The sequence below is a fragment of the Geotrypetes seraphini genome, chromosome 3 (genome assembly GCF_902459505.1).
Source record: "Geotrypetes seraphini chromosome 3, aGeoSer1.1, whole genome shotgun sequence".
Taxonomy (NCBI): domain Eukaryota; kingdom Metazoa; phylum Chordata; class Amphibia; order Gymnophiona; family Dermophiidae; genus Geotrypetes; species Geotrypetes seraphini.
The window spans coordinates 188,400,310-188,418,075 of NC_047086.1; positions in this window are offsets into that span (position 1 = coordinate 188,400,310).

Genomic DNA, 17,766 nt, shown 5'->3' on the forward strand with positions numbered 1-17,766 from the left:
CAAATAGGCAGAACTCTGGGTTTCTGGCCCAAAAATATCTAATGTCAAACCACACTCTCAAAACATTTACAGCATAGCAAACATATGGAGTTGCCATGTTCTAACCCGGAGCTCTAATGAAAGTTTCTACCACTTCCACGTCCTGAGGCAGCTTATTAGAAGCGAAACACTGGCCATCGTCAATATGTGGTGTGCCTTCTTCTATTCAAATGAGCATCGCTCCATTATGACCCTTTGAGCACTAGTTGCCAATATATATTCATTTATTTCCTGGTGAGTTGTTGGCAAATTGGACACCCCTTTGCTTTGCACAAGGCTTTTTCTTAGCGAAACATTACACGAGGAGGTTTTTTATGCCAGTGATTTAAGTTCACCCCGCTTAGCCTCCTCCCCTTGTTTACAACATTAATAGAAACATAGAAATAGACGGCAGATAAGGGCCACGGCCCATCCAGTCTGCCCACCCTAATGTCCCTCCCCTACCTTTGCCCTGTGAATAGATCCCATGTGCCCATCCCATTTGGCCTTAAAATCAGGCACACTGCTGGCCTCAATCACCTGCAGTGGAAGACTATTCCAGCGATCAACCACCCTTTCAGTGAAAAAGAATTTCCTGGTGTCACCTCGTAGTTTCCCGCCCCTGATTTTCCACGGATGCCCTCTTGTTGTCGTGGGGCCCTTGAAAAAGAAGATATTACATTACATTACATTAGTGATTTCTATTCCGCCTGTGCCTTGCGGTTCTAGGCGGATTACAAATTAGAAGAGATCTGGACATTACCTAGAGAATTACCTAGAGATATCTTCCTCCGCCTCGATGCGGCCCGTAAGATAGTTGGTTCAGTGGAGGAGGGGATCTGAGGCTTTTTCCTACCTCGTGGTAATTTTCACAGCAAAAGCCTTTAAGTTGTGTGCTTGGTAGTTTCCGTCTGCCGCACTCCCAGAAAATACATAGGTATCTTTCAAATAGCTCCGTGTGTTTCACATGATTTATGAGTTTGCTGTGCTGTAAACGTTTTGAGAGTGTGGTTTGATATTACTATTGTTTCTCAAGTGGGCTTGTGTTAGTTGTGTTACACTACCAAAAATATCTCAGACAAAAGGACCATTTAAATTAAATTATTAATTTATAGCGCATGTACGGTTGGGCAGACTGGATGCATCATTTGGGTCTTTATCTGCCGTCATTTATTATGTTATTTAACGTAGGGTCCCTCAGCTCACAGTATCTGGTATTCCCTGGTGGTCTCCCATCCAGGTATTAGCCAGGCCCGATTCTGCTTAGCTTCGGATAGGAAGAGCAAGCCTACTCGGGGTGGCTGGGCCATAGGAAATTTAGCATTAAGTACCAATAATTGCTGTCAACAAGAATTAATTAGGATTATAATTTGCAGTTACTCTTGTAAATGACTTAGAGCCCTAGTCTATAAATGTACTTCCTTAATTACTATGGCATACAACTTCAAAGGGGCAGGTACCTGGAAGAGGCATGGGCAGGTCAGGGGCATGCCAAACAATTAGGCACTAAGGGCCAGATTCTATATATGGTGCCAAAAAAGTTGGCATTGTGCAGTTCTATAAAAGGCTCCCCCTCTATACAGAATCACACTTAGCAGCCATACACAGCATAACATTTAGGTGCACTCAGGTCAAGGAAAATCGCATCTAATGACCCATTTAAAATCGCATCTAATGACCCGTTTCAAGATTTCGAGTTTACGCCCAGCAGCGTCTACTGCGAACTTTCAAGACTCCAAGTAAACAAAGCCATGGGACCAGATAATCTACACCCCAGGGTGCTCAGAGAGTTGAGTGAAGTCCTGGCGGAACCTTTAGCCGTACTCTTCAATCTTTCCCTATGCACCGGAAGAGTCCCCTTGGACTGGAAAACAGCTAACATTATTCCACTTCACAAAAAAGGCTGCAGGACAGAGACGGCAAATTACAGACCATTGAGTCTCACATCCATAGTGAGCAAGCTCATGGAAACACTGATCAAACAGAAACTTGACACATTCCTGGACGAAGAAAACCTACGTGATCCCCACCAACAAGGATTTACAAAGGGCAGGTCCTGCCAAACTAATCTGATTGGCTTCTTTGACTGGGTAACTAGACAACTGAATGCCGGGGATTCTCTGGACGTAATATATTTGGACTTCAGCAAAGCTTTTGATAGCGTCCCACACCGCAGGTTATTGAACAAGCTGAAGTCGCTGGGATTAGGGGACACACTAACTGCATGGATTAGGGATTGGCTAAGCGGTAGACTTCAAAAGGTAGTGGTAAACGGTACCCCCTCCAAAACGTCAGACGTGACCAGTGGAGTGCCACAGGGCTCGGTCTTGGGCCCGATTCTATTTAACTTATTCATAGGAGATATGACCCAAGGGCTTAAAGGAAAAGTATCTTTGTTTGCCGACGCTGCCAAACTATGCAACATAGTAGGCAAAAGCATTTTGCCTGATAGTATGACGCAGGACCTACTACTACTGGAACATCGACTTGGCAGCTCAGCTTCAATGCTAAAAAGTGTAAAGTAATGCACCTGGGTAAGATAAATCCATGCAGAACTTACACACTAAATTGTGAGACCTTGGCTAGGACCACGGCGGAACGTGATTTAGGGGTGATCATTAGCGATGACATGAAGGCTGCCAATCAAGTGGAGAAGGCTTCCTCCAAGGCAAGGCAAATGATGGGTTGTATCCGTAGGGGTTTTGTCAGCAGGAGACCTGAAGTGATAATGCCGCTGTACAGATCCATGGTGAGACCTCATTTGGAGTATTGTGTTCAATTCTGGAGACCACACTACCGGAAAGATGTGCTGCGAATTGAGTCGGTTCAGCGAATGGCCATCAAGATGGTCTCGGGGCTCAGGGATCTCACGTATGAAGAAAAAGGCTAAATAAATTGCAGCTGTACTCACTTGAGGAACGAAGAGAGAGGGGAGACATGATTGAGCGTTTAAGTATGTTACGGGCCGTATCGAGGTGGAAGATGATATCTTCTGACCTATAGGACCCTCGACCACCAGAGGACATCCGCTGAAAATCAGGGGAGGAAAGTTTCATGGTGATTCCAAGAAATACTTCTTCACAGAAAGGGTGGTCGATCATTGGAACAGTCTACCTCTGCAGGTGATTGAGGCCAATAGCGTGTCAGATTTTAAGAGAAAATGGGATATTCAGTGGGATCTCTAGGGGAGTAAAGTCAGGGGGGTGGGTCATTGGAGTGGGCAGACTTGATGGGCTATCCAGTGTTCCCTCTAAGCGGGCGGGTGTTGTGAGCAAACTTTTTTCACTGTGAGCTAAAAATATCGGGCGCCAGCAAGTTATGAGCCAAATAAATATGTTGTCAAAGTTGCTGATACATGAGGACGAGGTATTCAAAGGAATTTTAGGCCTACACGCTAAATTAAATAACGTTAAATAATATTTTTAAGAACACAGAAATTGTAGGGATGAAATGATATCTTAATAAATGTTTTACAACAAATGTAGTTATGTCTGTTACATCCATATGTGTAAACTGTAAATTAAAAACAGTCCAGAAGACAATACGTTTGATGCTTTCAATTTCTAGACCAGTGTTTTTCAACCTTTTTTGGGCAAAGGCACACTTGTTTCATGAAAAAAATCATGAGGCACACCACCATTAGAAAATGTTAAAAAATTTAACTCTCTGCCTATATTGACTATATATAAAGTAATTCTCTTGAATAGGAATCAAATAAACACAAAGAAAGTATTTTATAATTACTTTATTATGAAATAAAAATTATAAAAATTATAAAATACTTTATTCAGTGCGAAACCTGGGCCTGTTTGGCTGAACACAAAGCTGATATTCTGGCTGGAATGGAAGAAAGACACACACGTAGCTCTTCGTCAACAGCTCTCAGTCTCTCTCTGTATTTGGTTTTTATAGCATACAAAAATAGACAAATATACCCTCCATCCTTTTTATTAAACCACAATAGCAGTTTTTAGCGCAGGGAGCTGCGCTGAATGCCCAGCACTGCTCTTGACGCTCATAGGCTCCCTGCGCTAAAAACCACTATTGCGGTTTAGTAAAAGGGGACCATATTGTAAAATATAGACAGCAGATATAAATTCAGAACTGTGCATAGTAAGTGAAGGGAAGTTTTCATCTCTGGGAATTTACCCAGTTAACTATTAAGTTATTTGGGCAAATTCCTTTGAAAACTGTGGTAATACTGCCTCCACTTTGCTAAATTTAAAATAAAATCATTTTTCCTACCTTGTCTGGTGATTTCTGGTTGCACTTTCTTCTTCTGACTGTGCATCCAATCTTTCTTCCCTTCTATCAGCCTGTATGCTTTCTCTCCTCCACACCTCATTCCCTCCCCCAACTTTTTCTTCCTCTCTCCCTGACCTTTCTTTCTTTTTTTCTGTTTCTCTTCTTTCCTTCTGTTTCCCTGCCTGCCCCCTTTCTTTCTTTCTCCCAGCCTCCTGTCCAGCAGTAACTCTCTTCCCTTCCTCCCCTCCCAGCAGCATCTCTCCGTCTCCCTCTCCAGTAGCAGCTGTCCCTTTTTTTTCCTTGCCCAGCAGCTTCCCAGATTCCTTTCCCTCCTCCCCTCCCAGAAGCATCTCTCCGTCTCCTTCTCCCTCTCCAGTAGCAGCTGTCCCTTTTTTTCCTAGCCCAGCAGCTTCCCAGATTCCTTTCCCTCCTCCCCTCCCAGAAGCATCTCTCCTTCTTCTCCTTATCCAGTAGCAGCTGTCCCTTTTTTTCCTTGCCCAGCAGCTTCCCAGATTCCTTTCCCTCCTCCCCTCCCAGAAGCATCTCTCCGTCTCCTTCTCCCTCTCCAGTAGCAGCTGTCCCTTTTTTTCCTAGCCCAGCAGCTTCCCAGATTCCTTTCCCTCCTCCCCTCCCAGAAGCATCTCTCCTTCTTCTCCTTATCCAGTAGCAGCTGTCCCTTTTTTTCCTTGCCCAGCAGCTTCCCAGATTCCTTTCCCTCCTCCCCTCCCAGAAGCATCTCTCCTTCTTCTCCCTCTCCAGTAGCAGCTGTCCCTTTTTTTTCCTGGCCCAGCAGCTTCCCAGATTCCTTTCCCTCCTCCCCTCCCAGAAGCATCTCTCCTTCTCCCTTTCCAGTAGCAGCTGTCCCTTTTTTCCCCTGCCCAGCAGCTTCCCAGACTGATAGTGGTTTTCTCCCCTCCCAGCAGCTCTTCTTACTTCCCAGCGCAGCGATTCACGAAGGCAGCCTCGGGTCCTTTGTTGTGTCGCGCCGCCTCTGAGGAAAGAGGAAGTTGCATCATCAGAGGCAGCCGCGACTCAGCAAAAGCCCCGAGGCTGCCTTCGTGAATCGCTGCGCTGGGAAGTAAAGGAGAGCTGCAGAGAGGGGAGAAAGCCACTGTCGGAGGCTCCCCAAGATCTCTCCGGCCCAGCGCACGCTTCCGATGCTGATCTTGCAGAAGTTCAAATGAGTCAATCTTGCCGGTCCTGCGCTGTGACGAGAAACTTGTGCGCTGCGACCTAATATTTTGTGCGCCAGCGCACGCCAGCGCAGCTTAGCGGGAACACTGAAAATTCTGCCGTCATATTCTATGTTTCTATGTTTCTATTCTATAACTGTGTGCCTAACTTTTAGGAATGCCCAGGACCCATCCATGCTCCTCCCCTGACCATGCCCCTTTTGAGATTTGCACACTAGAAGTGACATGCACCACTTTATAGAATGTGCCTACCAAGTTGTGCGCATAACATCTAATTAGTGCCAATTAGCACAATTAGGTGTCAATTGCTAATTAAAGGCACCAAATGACTTGCTAAAAAAGTTGCGCGTGCAAATTGGCCATGTACATTAATTTATGTGTGCAACTTATGGCGCCATAAACAGAATTGGGGGGTACGCAGTGGCGTAGCGAGGGTGAGAGGCGCCCAGTGTGGTGGCTCCCCTCCCCCGCCCTCCCCCCCTGCTGCGCACGCATCCATTTCCTACTCTGTACCTCTTTTAACTTCCTCGGCGAGAGCATCACCAACTCGCTGCCCTGCCCACATCGGCGATGGTTCTCCCTCTGTCACTTCCTAGGCGCGAGACCTGGAAGTGACATCAGAGGGATAGCTGATGCTGGCACGAGCAGGAGGTTGAAGGTGCTGCTTGCACCGGTGAAGGGATAGAGGTACCATGGGGGAAGTGAAGGCGCATGCGCATGAGGAGGGGGAAGTAGCAGGGGGGCGGAGAAGATGAGGGGTGCCCAGGGCGGGACGCCCTCCAACCCCTCCTTACTACTCTACTGGGGGGTAAGTTATAAAATACTGTCAGTCAGTTATTTTCTTAACTACAGTTATTAGGATGTGAGCATTTACACCAGCCATTAACATAGCAGAAATGCTTGCACCTAGAATTAGACTAAAGCTGCCAAATGGATCCAGGTTCCCCCGATAGGGTTGAACTAGTCCTGGTTTTACCCTATTGCATGCAGGGATTTGTAGTTCTGATTTCTCTATTGCATGCCCTAATAAAAGCAAGACTGCAAGACCCAACATGCACTGAGGTAAACCCCGGACTGGATCAACACTTTTGGTTTTGAATTTACATCCCAAAGTTGTGTGTTTTTTAGTCCTTTAGTGTTGCAGTTCCTACAATGCATCAGGATGAGGTCATCAGAAATTCAGAATTGGCTTAAAATCTTCCTCTGGAAACTGGGTAACTTGGCAGCTCCGAATGAAGGAGTTGGCATTTGAATTCCCTCTATTCTCTATAAAGCGATACAAGGGCATTATAATATTTTTATCTTTGTTTTCCATTCCTTTCCTGATAATTCCTATCAATCTATTTGCTTTCTTAGACGCCGCTGCACATTGAGCTGAGGGTTTCAATGTATCCTCAATGATAACATCTAGTTCCTTTTCCTGGGCAGTGACTCCTAACACAGAACCCAGCATCATGTAGCAATAGTTTGGGTTCCTCTTTCCCACATGCATCACTTTGCCCTTGATCATTAAACGTTATTTGTCATTTTAAAGCGCAGTTATGCCCTAGTTTGATGCCCATAAATAAATGATAGGTAGAAGAAACAGCACATCTCCTTGCTAAACAAACCCAGCTCCCTATCGCATGATTTTGTTCATTAAACCCCAGAGTGTTTTGCCTTTCCGTGGTCACTGCCCCAGTAGGATGTCTTTTGCTACCTGATTATGACCCCTAGCGGCTCTTAGTTTGCTAAGAAACAAGCTGGGTCTCTTAGCTGCATTTAGTATTTGGTTGCCATGGTGTCCTATCACTACAAATAACTCAGCTCTACAGCTCTCAGAGATCACATCATTTCTCTCCAGGTCATTTAGGGCACAATAAAACAGATATAAGCTAGATAATGAAAATGGTTGACCCTCAGGACTTAAAAAAACCTTGTCTCCAGGGCAAGTGTATGTGCTGGGGTGAAGGGGGGGACTAATAACAACCTCTGCTTTCTATACTATAAGGCAATAGTCTTTGACTATAACCTTCTGCTCCCATCAATATGAGTGTTCTATATTATATTTTTATAGTACTGAGAGCAATTATTATAGTGATATTTTATTACATTAAAATAAATTCAAGGAAGAGTCTCTAAAGAATAGCTGAGAAATTCAAATTTGTACTTCTGATTTTGTACTAAAATGCAGCACTATATATCCAGGATGTAATGGGGCAAGATTAGCTGTTCGGTTGACCTGGAGAGAGGTGGCAGCCCTAGCAGGGTACCATAGTTATCATGCCCCTTACCCATGTGACTTAAGGAAAGATTCTCAAAACTTAAACATGCCTATAACATGCTCGCTAAACTGGTTCCAGATGGTTTAGCGTGCATATATTTTAGTGGCGGATTATCAAAATGGCTTACTGTGGTCTTTTCCGAGTTTCTTAGAAGTCTCCGATTCTGCCATGCAAATGTAGTACAATGTGTTCATTAATATTAAAATGAGCACTCCAATCGATTCTCTATCATTGCAGAGTGATTCCCTAACCTTAATGTGCCATATTTGAGGCCAAAATTTGCTGACCGATCTGAGCTATCGTAGCCTTACTTTCTTATCAATGACTTAGGCACTGACAGGAAAGTAAGGTCTGACAGTTTAGACTCCCCCCCCCCCCACACACGCAAATAAAAAAAAACCAAATAAAAAAAACCAAATTGAAGATCAGCAGGAGAGATACCCATTCTCTCCCGCCACACTTGCACAACCTCCTGGACACCAACTCCTTCCTAGGAGAGGCCTTAAGTGCCTGGGTCAATCAGAGCCTTAGGTCCTACCCCGGCACATCCCAGGATGCACCGGGAAGGGGCAGGCCCGCCATTTTGTAAAAGGCAGGCCTGCCAGCTGAAGCAGGTAGGCATCCCTCCAGCTGAACTTCGTCAATAAGGTAAGGAGGGGTGAGTTAGGGTTAGGGACATCGGGAGCAGTTGTCGTGGAGTTTGGGCTACAGTGGGAAGGAGTGGGCATCCCTCCTGCTTAAGGGGGGTGGGTAGTTGTGTTGAGGGATTGGGCGATGCGGTGGGAGGGAATGGACATCTCTCACACTGCCAGTGGTGGGTGTCGGGAGGTTGTGCAACAGCAGCAGAAGGGAGTGAACATCCCTCCGTTACCAGGGAGGGGGGTATGTTGGAGTGTTGTGCAATGCGGTGGGAGTTGCTATCCCTCCCGCTGCCAGGGGTGGGTGTTTAGAGGTTGTGCGAGCACAGCTGATCTTTGATTTTTTTTTTTTTAAATGTGGATATATTTTGCACATGTGCTGATTGCTACCACCAGTGACTCATCTCAAGTAAATTTAGCGAGCCTACAAAAACATACGCGAACCTCATTTGCATGCGGAGTCTTTTGAGAATGACTCACCTTTTTGAAATCGTTACAGTAGCGACCTCGGTCGGATTTTACTGTTAAGTTTTGAAACTCTGCCCCCTAGTGTCACCTTATGAGGCAGATGCAAAGAGGACAACAATTGATTGTTGTGAGAAAGGAAATCCATTCAAAGAAAGTAGAATAGGTGATCTTGCTATGACATGATTTGGAGAATGCTCTACATTTATCTATACATGTACATATGCAAAACATTTGTTGGTTTGTGGTCATGTGTTTGTGTTTATGTTTCAGTATGAGAACCAAAAAAGTGGGAAAGGACACTAGTCAAACTGCTGCATGGACAATCAGTTTATTAAAGTATAAACAAATTTCAAATTAAAACTACAAGTACATATATATAACACGCGCACAGAGTGTGACAGGCATAAACAAGTTCTTTGTAATAAAATAGAAACATAGAAAAATGATGGCAGATAAGGGCCACAGCCCATCAAGTCTGCCCACTCCACAGACCCACCCCCTAAGTCTGCTCTAGAGACTCCGCTTCAAATAACCCATTCTTAACTCCACCCTCTCAGGGATCCCACATGGGCATCCCAATTACCCTTAAAATCTGGCATGCTGTTGGCCTCGATCACCTGTATCAGAAGCTTGTTCCAATGATCAATCACTCTTTCGGTGAAGAAATACTTTCTGGTGTCGCCATGAAATTTCCCTCCCCTGAGTTTAAGCGGATGCCCTCTTGTGGCTGAGGGTCCTTGGGGAAGGAAGATATCTTCTTCCACCTCGATACGTCTGGTGATATACTTGAATGTCTCAATCATGTCTCCCCTCATGACCCCAGTCCTTCATAATGTTACATACACTGGACCCCAACAGGGTCCATGTTTCGGCCACAAGAGCCTTCCTCAGGGGTATAAAGAATAGCCCGGTAGATGGCGTCAAATTATAAGCAATATCAAGCCAAAAAATGAACTTGTGGTGTGTGCTAGACAAATCCTAATGCCTGGCACAATATTCAAAACAAACGCGAACTTGAAAAAAATGCCACATGAACTTGAGAGTCCAGTTGGTGGAGGGAGCAATAGGAGGAAGGTCACTGTGCTCTGTGTTATTTGGGGGGGGGGGTTCTTTCCTATTAGTAGCAACACGGTAGATGACAGCAGAAAAAGACTAATTGCCTATTCTGTCTGTTCAGTTATAGAAACAACAATAGAAAATTGAAGGCCTACACATTCTGCTTATCCATGCCTCTACTATTCCAAGCTTGCTTGAATTCAGAACCAACATCTCCGCCAGGAGGCTGCTCATAAATTCTTCACCCTTTCTGAAAAGAAGTATTTCCTCAGTTTACTCCTGAGTCTGTCCCCTTTCAACTTCATCCAATGCCCCTTCATTCCAGAGTTTTCATCTCCACTTCTTCCTGCTGGAGGGCATTCTAGGCATTTGCCACTCTTTCCGTGGAAAAGTACTTCCTGACATTATTTCTAAGTCGACCCCTGCAACCTCAATTCGTGTTCTCTAGCTCTACCGCTTCACCTTCTCTGGAAAAGATAGTTTAGTCAGACAGAACGCAGATGCACCATCAGCCTACTCAACCACTGGCTTTCAAATCTAATACAAATACATATATAATAATAATAATAATAACAGTTTATATACCGCAATACCGTTAAGTTCTATGCGGTTTACAATAGATTAAGCGAGGTACAAATTGATTGAATTTAAGAGGGGGGGAAGAGGAGAGTTAATAGGACCGGAAATGCGTTGTTGAGGAGAAAGAGATTAATAGGACAGAATCACTATGGAGGAGAAAGAAGATGAGTGGGTCAGTTGTCTAGATACTTTAGGAACAGTTGAGTTTTTAAATGTTTTCTGAATTCCTCATAAGTAGTGGGCGAAAGCAGTTGATCTAGGTCTTTACCTCACAATGATTCATGGTGTTTTTTCAGTTTACAACCTCTAACTGGGGGGGAAACGAAGTAGGAATGAGAGCTTCTCTTGTGTCTGTTGGCAGAGAAGGAAAATAGGTCAATTATGTATTTAGGGGCAAGTCCGTTTAGCGCTTTAAAGCAGAAGCAGGTGAATTTAAACTTTATGCATGCTTCCATCGGTAGCCAATGTAACTGCCGGTAATAGGGTGATACAAGATCGAATTTCTTTAGTCCGAAGATTAATCTGACCGCTGCATTTTGCATTAGTTGTACACGCCACATATTTTTTTGAGAAATGGCTAAATAGGCGATGTTACAGTAGTCAAGTTGACTTAGTACGAGGGATTGGACAAAGAAAACCTACCACACAACTAAGATCAAGAACGCGCCTAACACATCCATTTTTTTTTTTTACAAGCCACTAAAATCACTCAGTACCTATCTTTCTACACTGACACTTTCAGATCAATTACCTACAGCTTAGGAATTAACCTCTTATTTTCACAATAAGATCAGTACCCTGGGAACCTCTCTTTGTTCCACATGCCCCTCTTTGCAAAGTCAGCCAGTCTCACTGACCCACACTGTTTTTTGCAGTACCCTGTCCAACTCTAATCTCCTATCACCTTCAAAACTTGGCAACATTATCACTGCCCTATGAACCATGACCTCCCTCATGGATCCAATTCACACCACTCTCCTTAAGCAGTTTCTAACATTGCTACTATCATTCATTTTTTCCACGATCACCACCAGTCTAACAACAGGAATGTTCCCTGAACTCTGGAAACTTGCAATCTTACAACCCAAAGTTAAGAACGTAAACTCTGGTAATACTTAGGGTTACCTATTTGTGAAGTAAAAAAAAAAAGAAAAAAAAGAGGACATGACCCTGCCCTTGCCCCACCTCCCACCACTCACCCCTGCCTTGCCCCCTCCCCCACTTTCACCTATTTCCATAGTCCCCTTCCATAGTCCCCCATCCTCTGTACCCTTTTAATGCTTCGCTCTCTCCCTGCGGGTGTTTCTCCTTCCTACCTCCCCCCCCCATGGGTGCTTCTCTCTCTCTCTCCTTCCAATCCCCACCCCCATCAGGATGTGGTGGTGCAGGCTCTTTCTTTCTCTCCAGCCTCGTCCCACCCCAGAATCGGGTATGGCTCTCCCATCTACTTCCTGTCCCAAAATGTAATCTCAAGGTGAGCCTGCTGCCATCGGCCTGCCCCAGAAGCCTTCTCTCTGAGCAACTTCCTGTCCCTGCATAGGTGAGAAGCAGCACAGAGGCAGCTTCTAGGGCAGGCCAATGGAGTAGACTCACCTCACTGCCCTGCTGGCCAGCCCGAATATTAAATTTCAGAGGAGGTAGGTTGGGGACAGGGGAGAGCCATACCCCAGACAGTTTAGAAAGCTGTCTGGAGTGGACACCTTTATAGTCCTCTAAAAAGAGGCCATAGCCAGGTAAATCCGGATGTCTGGTTACCCTAATTTAAATGATTTACTTTACTTTTATCTATCACTCCCCTTCCTCTCTTTTTGCATTCCTTCTGCTCTGCATGATTTTCTCTTTCCTGCTTCTCTCTCTCACCCCTCCCACAATCAATTCTTATTCTCCTACAACTCTCACTTCCCATGCTCTCAACCTCTCACTTTATTCCAAGCCTCATTCTGGTGCTCCTATGGTCTCTTTCAGTGTGTTCCGAGTCTCACTCTGATTCTGAGTACCGTCGTTTTTGTCAACTACAGGACCCACTTCTTTTCTCCTCTCCTGAGTGTCTGCTGTGTGCATGTGATCTCTGTGATTATTCACAGCAGACATTTATTTCTCAGGCTGCTGTCCCTGGACAAAACAACAACACTAAAAAAGCCACCTGGACCCCCAACAGAACCCTAGAAAAGAGCAATGTGTGGAGAAACCCTGACATATGCTAAACCTAGCAATGGCATACCCAGGGTAGGTTACCAGATTTTATGTATGTAAAATCCAGACCCATAGACATGCCCCCCAGGCTCGCCCAGTTCTACCCATCCCCGCCCCAATACGCCCACACCATGTCCCAGCCTCACCCCTAGCCCCATCTCAGGAGGGCATCAGCACATGTGCAGATGCCCCTCCCAATGCAATCTGCTTTTCAGAATCTAGACAAAGTACCTTTACTGATAGTGGTTGTTACTACTGCTGCCCAATTCAGGAAAAAAAAAAATTGATTTGATTCGATTCGATTCAGCCTATTGAATTGGTTTTTCGATTCGATTTGATTTTCCAGCCCAATTGGGTGGTTTTTTCAAACATCCTGGTGGGTTTATTTTATAGCCTCTTCACCTCTTTTGCCTTCTCCTAACCACACCAGTGCTGTGGTTTAAACAAAATAAACAAACAAAAAAGACTTTTCCTCTCTCTGATAAATCCTAGCTCACGTTTGCGGTCTAACACCAGCTCTGGCAGGATACACGTTTCAAATCTGACATATTGTAATCACAAAATGGAAAATAAAATTAGTTTTTCTACCTTTTGTTGTCTGGTCATTATTCAAATCTTATTGGTCCCAGGCTCTGGTTGTCTTCTGATAACTTGCTTGCCATGGTCTTCTTCTTTCTTCTTTCTCCGTGCTAATCATCCATCTGCCATCTCTGTCCTCCCCTTCCATTTCCCTTCCCTCCCCCGGAGGACTGGCATATTTCTTTTTTTTTTCGCCTCCATCCACAGATCCACCTTTTCTTAACTACCCTTTCATCCAGCATCTCTCCCTCCTTCGCCACCACCCCAGGGTCCACCATCTCTCCCTTTCTTTTCCCAACTACCCTAATATCTAGTATCTCTATCCCCCCCCTCCAAACCATCCTTTGTGTCCAACTTCTCTCCCTTTTTGTTCCTTCCCTCCCTAAATCCCATTGTCTCCTTTATTTTTAGACCCATTATTTCTTCCCCCCCAAAGTCCGGCATATGCACGTCTCTTTGAACCCCCCTTCTCTCCCTGAAGGCCTGCATCCCACCCCTGAAGGCCTGTCCCCCCATCCCTGAAGGCCTGTCCCCCCATCCTTGAAGGCCTGTCCCTCCCCTGAAGGCCTGTCCCACCCTTTGAAGGCTTGTCCCCCCGAAGGCCTATGCCACCATCGCTGGCCTGTCCCCCCTTTGAAGGTCTGTCCCCCCTTGAAGGCTTGTCCCCCCCCCCTTAAAGGCTTGTCCCCCCTGAAGGCCTGTGCCAACATCCCTAGCCTATTCCCTTTGAAAGCCTGTCCTCCCCTTAAAGGTCTGCAACCCCCTTGAAGGCCTGTTCTCCCCTTAAAGGCCCGTTTCCCCCTTGAAGGATTGCCCCCACGAAGGACTGCGCACCCCCCCCCCCGGGAAGGCCTCTGTGTTCCCCCTGGCCTCCCCGCACCGTTTACCTTATAGTTTCAGCCTGCAGCGAAGATCGCGGTTACAGCGTCTTTGCAAAGTGCTTTGAGCTATTTCCTCTGCTGCGGTCCCGCCCCTCCTCTGACATCAGAGGCAGGATCGCGGCAGAGGAAACAGCTCAATGCACTTTGCAAAGACGCTGTAACTGCGATCTTCGCAGCAGGCTGAAACTATAAGGTAAACGGTGCGGGGAGGCCAGGGGAAACACAGATGCCTTCCCGGGGGAGGGGGATGCGCAGTCCTTTGGGAGGCCAGGGGGGAAGCGGGAGGCCAGGGGCAAGCCGACAGCAGCACTTCCTGACTGATCCTCCCTCCTTGCCCTCTAAAGCAGGTGTGGCAGCGGCCGGCCAGCAAGAGCAGCACAGCCGCTCCTGCTTTAGGGGGCGAGGGGGGAGGATACGAATCGGGAAGCCGATTTTTTGTTGTTTTGAATCGATTCGAATCGATTCACCCGAAGTGAATCGCTGAACTGATTCGAATCGTGAATCGGGCAGCACTAGTTGTTACTGCTTCTCTGGAATTTTAGGATACAATTCTCAAGAATATTCTGATATGAATTTGACTATCAATGTCTTCCTGTTATACTATTGTTGAAATTTGACCTGCTAATGTCTGTTCATGCTTTCCTGGAATTTTGTGATCCAGTGTGGAGAGGATGTTAAAAATGTGTCCTACTAGTTTGTCTGCCTGTGTTACACTTGTAGTGATCGTAGGGAGCTCAAGATAATGTGCATGTAATTTGTAAACCGCATAGCCTATATACGGTATATAAATTTTTAAATAAATAAATACAATACTGCATATGTCTATGCAGATGATATTCAAATTTTTCTAATATTGGACACTACAGCCCATAAAATTAGTACTATAAATGACAATCTCACTGACATCACAAATTGACTAGTGCAACATAATCTTATAATGAATCCTGAAAAAAATCAAGATCCATTCTCTTTGACCCTAAAGCAGCGGTCTCAAACTAGCAGCCCATGAGCCGCATACGGTCCCCCGAGTGCTATTTTGCAGCCCGCGGTCTTGTACCTGATCTTGCACTCTGGGCAGGAAGAGAGGCACCGGTGTCAGCTGACTTGCAACTTCCTGCAGCCGTCGCATGTGCTGGGACTCCTGCCTTCGCCTATCTGGTAGATACGTGAAGGCAGGAGTCCCGGTATATGCGACGGTTGCAGGAAGTTGCAAGTCAGCTGACGCCGGAGCCTCTCTTCCTGGCCAGTGTGCGAGATTGCGTACAAGACCATGGCTGCAAAATACAGGTATTGCTGGACAGGGGAGGAGGGGAAGAAGGAAGGGAGAAGGGGTACTGCTGGACAAGTGGAGCAGGGAAGGGAGAAGGGGTACTGCTGGACAAGGGGGAGGTAAAAGGAAGGGAGAAGAGGTGCTGCTGGACCTGGCAGAAAAGAAGGGAAAGGAAAGGTGCTATACACTGGAGGGGAGGGTGAGATGGTGCATGGGAAGAGAGCATGTTGGGTTGGGGGGTGGGAAGGAGGGATGCCACTCCAGGGAAGAGGCAAGGACAGAGAGAGAAATCATGCAGGAGGAAGAAAGTGTTGGACTCATGGAGAGAGCGAGATGGATGGGGAGGACAGAAAGGAGGGAAAGAGAAATATTACACTGGGAAAGGGGGAGATGGCAGAGAGTGAGAAGTTGGACTCATGGAGGGAGAGAGAGAGAGATGTTTGGTTGAGGGAAGGAGGACCAGAGGAGACACATGCAGGAGAAAGAGAGAAAATAATGTTGGACTGGGAGGGGAGCCAGAAAGGAGGAAGGGAAAGAGAAATGTTACACTGGGGGGAGGGGAGGGGAAGGAGGAAAGGAGAGATGTCAGACCATGGAAATAGGAAGGGAAGGAGAGAGAGATAGAAAGGGAAGGGAAGACATGGAAATGTAGATTTTGAGAAGAAAGCAGAAAAATGTAAAAATTGAATGTTAAGTTAATTCCAAAGATGGATGCAAGGCAGAAAGTGAAGACGAAGAGAAAAACAGTCAATGGTCAAGAAGGCCCTGGAAACATAGTTAAAAGCACAGAAAAATAAAGTCACCAGACAACAAAGGTTAAAGCTCTGATGCTTATAGAAGTCCTATGAGTGTTGGCGCTTTTACCACAGTAATTAAAAAAAAATCCTTTATGCAGCTTGATAAAAGGGGGCCTGTATTAGTGGATAATTTTCTCAAAGAGGGAAATTTTCCATTTGCTTTAGGAAACATACTTGTAATTCTAACACCAATTCCAAATCAGAGGGGGCAGATTTAGCTGCTGTATCTAATTTTCGTTCAGTGGCTAGTATACCTTGGATGGCTACATTTATTGCCATCTATTAGCATCCCAGGTTATGTCTTATTTACTTTTGTCAATGTCTGCACAAATTCTCAATTTGACTTTAAGCCAAAGCATAGTACAGAATCATTTCTCTTGATATTGGTTTCTAAAGTTAAATCATTTTTGAGTTAAGGGAGTCAATCAGCATTATTACAAATTGATGTGTCAGGAGCATTCAATATAGTGCATCATCCTATATTACCAAACAGGTTGAGTGAATCTGAGATGTCAGATATGGTTCTGAATTTGGTTTGGAGGTTTTCTCAAACATAAGTAGTATTGTGTTAAGAACAGTTTTTTTCTCTTTTAGTTGGAGCCCTGATCGTGGGGTACCCAAGCTACCATCTTAATCATCAATTTTATTTAATGTTTTTATGTGTTCATTAGGTTTGTTTCTTAACTCATCACAATATTATGGATATTCTTATGCTGACAATAGTTTAGATATTTTGCTTATTCACAATTTTTTTTATAGGAGTTTAATCAAGTTTCAAATTTCAAGTTTATTAGGATTTTATATACCGCCTATCAAGGATATCTAAGCGGTTTTTACAATCAAGTACTCAAGTATTTCAAATTTACATTAAGTAACAAAATATAGAAAAAAAGATTATTTCCAAAAGCAATTAAATCTTAAATAACCCCACCTTTTACAATATCACGGAAGCGGCTTTTAGCACAGGCCAGTGCGTTGAATGCTCTGTACTGTTCCCAACGCTCATAGGAACTCTAGGAGCGTCAGCAACAGCGCAGAGCATTCAGCGCACCAGCCTTTCCCAAAAAAACACTTTTATGGTTTTGTAAAAGGGGAGGAGGGGTAAGAAAATAACATTTCCAAAAATAAAATGCGCTCAAGTACACATTACAGAGAGAAGTGAGATCACATCATTTATACAAAAGAAAAATAACTCTTAAGAGTTAAACCTACTCCCTATCTTCTGAGCCTATTTCTTTTAACAAAACCCCGAATCTTCAATTATCTTTCCAGATGAGAAGGATCACAGAAAATAAATCTCTTTCCTGATGTTGTATTACACATCTACAGGGGGATACAAAGAAAAAAGTTGCCTCCAAGGCTAAAATCTTGGTTTTCAAAACCAGAAACAATTTCCTCCTTTGCTGAGTAGCAAGTGCAACATCTGGAAAGATTTGTCTTGTTTGCCCACAGAACAGTTCCTGTGTAGACTTAAAGTACAATTTCATAATCTTCAGTTCATCTAATTCAGAAAGAAAGGTTACAAGCAATGTTGCTCATGAGGACATTATATCCTGCCCTATAAAGTTATAATGCCGCTTTATAG